The sequence below is a fragment of the Chrysochloris asiatica genome, unplaced genomic scaffold (assembly GCF_000296735.1).
Source record: "Chrysochloris asiatica unplaced genomic scaffold, ChrAsi1.0 scaffold00027, whole genome shotgun sequence".
NCBI classification, from domain to species: domain Eukaryota; kingdom Metazoa; phylum Chordata; class Mammalia; order Afrosoricida; family Chrysochloridae; genus Chrysochloris; species Chrysochloris asiatica.
The window spans coordinates 1,284,677-1,288,741 of record NW_006408545.1 but is presented as its reverse complement, the minus strand read 5'-3'; positions in this window follow the sequence as shown (position 1 = coordinate 1,288,741).

The window sequence follows — 4,065 nt, the reverse complement described above, 5'->3', positions numbered from 1 at the left end:
CAGAAAGAGCTAGGAGAGAGGGCAGAAGGAAGAAGAAAGGAAGGAGAAGGAAGCAGAAAGAAGTAGAGACAGAGCCAGGAAAGGCAGAGCTAGGAGGAAGAAGAAGAGAGCAGGAGGGAGAAGGCAGAGAGAACAGACAGCAGAGAGCAGAGGGCAGACAGCAAAGAGAACAGGAAGCAGAAGCAAGGGCAGAAGCTAGAGAGCATAGCCGGATAGCAACAACAAGTTGGAAAGCCTCACGAATTGTACTCATTCATTTCTTCACCCGACATTTCCACGTATTTGCTCATGTCCCACGACCCCCGCGGAGGGCAGGAACCCCCGCAGAACAGTGGTGGCTGGGGGGCTGGGGGTTGTTGTTGGGAAGCAGACTGTTTGGCTGTGACAATATCAAGAAGCAAGCCTTTTGCCTTGGAGACATCAAGGTGGAAAAAAGTCAACTGTTAGGATAAGCCCCATCTGAGATTGAAACCCAAAGGGAACACACCATTTTGTAGGCTCAGTGGTGACCGCCCTTGTCAACTTGTCAGTGGAAGTGGGGGAAATGCAGCAATGAAGACATGGGCTGAGTTTAGCTCTGTTCCATAGTTTGGCGATGTTCTGTAGACACTTGAAATGAGAGAAAGAAGAGGAAGGGCTGGCTGCTTTGAAGTTCAGGGAGACTTGTGAACACCCAAATCCAAGGACACTGACCTAGCCACTGGGGGCTGGAGTTAAGAGTGAAGCAACCAGCAGGTCTGAAATCAGGGGAGGTGGGTGAGAACTTTACAACTGAAAAGGATCAAGTTTGCCGCCTCAGCACATTGGGTTGATAGGAATGGACAACTTAGACTTTGGCTATCAAAATTTGGGGGATAGAAAGTGACTAACTTATAAGCTTTCATGAGGTTGGTTATGATCAGAATGAGGAGGGTAAAATAAAATCCCCACTGAACAGTTTTCCTATTGTCCAGGTGGGTCTGGCGATGAGGGGATAATATTTTATGAATCAACTATGAGTAATTATTATCAGGACTAATGGTGATCATCACAACTGTAAATGTAGAAAAGGTGCAACTAAAATGAGGGAACAGTTTATCTGTCATTTCAGGAATATCAAGAGGGAAGAGCATGAGAGGAGGGATTGTTGTTGTTAGGTGCAATCAATTTGGTACCAACTCATAGTGATCTTATGCATAGCAGAACAAAACACTGCCTGATCCTGGGCCAACCTCAATACTGGTACCACGCTTGAATCCATTGATGCTGCCACTTGGCCAATCCATCTCATTGGGGGGGTCTTCCTCTTTTTCTCTGATCCTCCACCTTACCAAACATGATATCCTTCTACAGCAACTGGTCCCTCCTGACAATATGTCCAAAGTATGAGAGACAAAGTTTGGCCATCTTGGCCTCTAAGGAGCACTCTGGCTGCACTTCTTCCAAAATGGATCTATTGGTTCTTTTGGTAGCCCATAGCACTTTCACCTTTCTCCTCCAACACCATTAACTCAAAGGCATCAATTCTTCTACCATGTTCCATATTCACATCCAACTTTCACATGCGTATGAGGTTATTGAAAATACTAATGGCTTGGGTCAGGCGCACCTTAGAACCCAAGCTGACATCTTTGCTCTTCAACACTTTAAAAAGGTCTTGTGCACCAGATTTGCCTAATGCAATACGTCATTTAATTTCTTGACTGCTGCTTCTGTGAGTGTTGATAGTTGATCCAAGAAGAATGAAGTCCTTGACAACTTCAATCTTTTCTCCGTTGATAAGGAATGTTGTTTATTGGTCCAGTGGTGAGGATTTTTGTTTTCTTTACATTGAGATGTAATCCATACTGAAGGCTGTGCTCTTTGATCTTCATCAGTAAATCTTTTAAGTCCTCTTCAATTTCAGCAAGCATGGTTGTATCATCTGCATATTGCAGGTTGTTAATGAGTCTTCCTCCAATCCTGATGCCAGTTTTTCTTCATAGAACTCAGCTTCTATAATTATTTGCTTAGTATACAGGTTGAGTAAGTATGGTGAAAGAATACAAGCTTACTAACTAGAAAAGTGGCAACAATAGATATGGAGGCATAGGCAATGGCACAGAAAGATAGAGCAACAGAAAACAATAAGCCCAAGGACTGAGAAAGGCAATGTGACTTTTGGACAAATGTTGCCTTTGGACATTTAAATGAATATATATTTTCAATGTGCTATGTGTACATAAAAACAACAACAACAAAAAATATATAATAGAGGTAAATACTGCTAGCTGATGGTGCATGGAGGGATTGTAAGCATTGCAATGATTGATTGACTGTAAAACTGATTAACATCTGTGTAGACCTTCACTTAATTCACAATAAAAGCTTAAAAAAAAAAGAACATTTCAAGATCTATCTTGAAGTATAATGCTATATGTGATGGAATAATATCCACATACCTACAAGGTACTGAAAGTGCCATGGGCTGCCAAAAGAACCAACAAATCTTTGTTGGAAGAAGTGCATCCAGAGTGCTCCTTGGAGGCCAGAATGGCCAAACTTCGTGTCTCATACTTTGTACATATTGTCAGGAGGGACCAGTCACTGGAGAAGGATACCATGTTTGGTAAAGTGGATGTTCAGAGAAAAAGAGGAAGACCCCCAATGAGATGAACTGACCAAGTGACAACATCGATGGACTCAAGCATGGCAACAGTATTGAGGTTGGCCCAGATAGGGCAGTGTTTTGTTCTGCTGTGCATAAGGTTGCTGTGAGTTGGTACTGACTCGATGGCACCTAATACCAACAACAACCTACAAGGAAGACTAGTTAATAAATACCATTATGATTCAAATTTATACATCAACCATAAAGCCAGTGATAATGAAACTGAAGTATTCTACCAAATTCTTCAGTCTGAAATTAATGAAGCATATAATCAAGAAGCATTGATAATTAATGGTGATTGGATGTAAATGTTGGAAATAAAGAGGAAGGACAAGTAATTGGAAAATATGGCCCTAGTAGTAGAAATGCTGGGGATTGCATGATAGAATTTTGCAAGAAAAATGCCTTATTCATTGTAAATACATTTTCAAAACAACATAAAAGGTGAATATACACAGATGGTACACACGGAAGTCAAATTGACCATATTTGTGGAAAGAGATGGTGGGAAAGCTCCCTATCATCAGCCAAAAGAAGGCCAGATGCAGACTGTATAACAGACCATCAACTAATCATATGCAAATTCAGGTTGAAGCTGAAGCAAATTAAAACAAGTCCACCAGAGCCAAATATGACCTTGAACATATTTAATACCACCTGAATTTAGAGATCATCTCAAGAACATACTTGATGCATTAGACACTAACAATCAAACATCAAAAGAGTTGTGGGATGACATCAAGAACATCATACAGGAAAAAAGCAAAAGGTTATTAAAAGGACAGAAATCAAGAAAAGACCAAAACAGATGTCAGAAAAGAATCTGAAATTTGCTCTCCAGCATAGAGATGCTAAAGAAAATGGGAAAAAATGAGGAAGTAAAAGAGCTGTACAGAAAATTTCAAAGGGCAGCTGGAGAAAGCAAGGTCAAATATTATAATGAAATGTGTAAAGACCTGGAGCTAGAAAACCAAAAGAGAAGAAAATGCTCAGCATTTCTCAACTTGAAAAGATATGGAACTAGGGATATCATTGCTGAAGTCAGATGGATTTTGGCTGAAAGCAGAATATACCAGAAACTGGTTTACTCACCCTTTATTGACTATGCAAAATGACAGGGTACGAATGACATTGTAAAGGAAGCGCATTCCAGAGCACTTAATTATGACTCAAGAGGAATCTGTGCATAGGCAAAGTGGAGGTTCTTTGAACAGAACAAGGAGATATTGAAAAAGAGGAAGACTTTCAACGAAATGGATTGGCTCAGAAATGTGCTTTTTTAAAAAAATGTTTTATTGTGAATTATATGATAGTTTACATGAGAGAACTTTAGTTTTACATTCATTCCATCGTATATCATCTCATTGCCATGGTTCCAATCCCCTCCATGCATCATCAACCAACCAAAGGGAATATCCTAGAAACCTGCCCCCTAC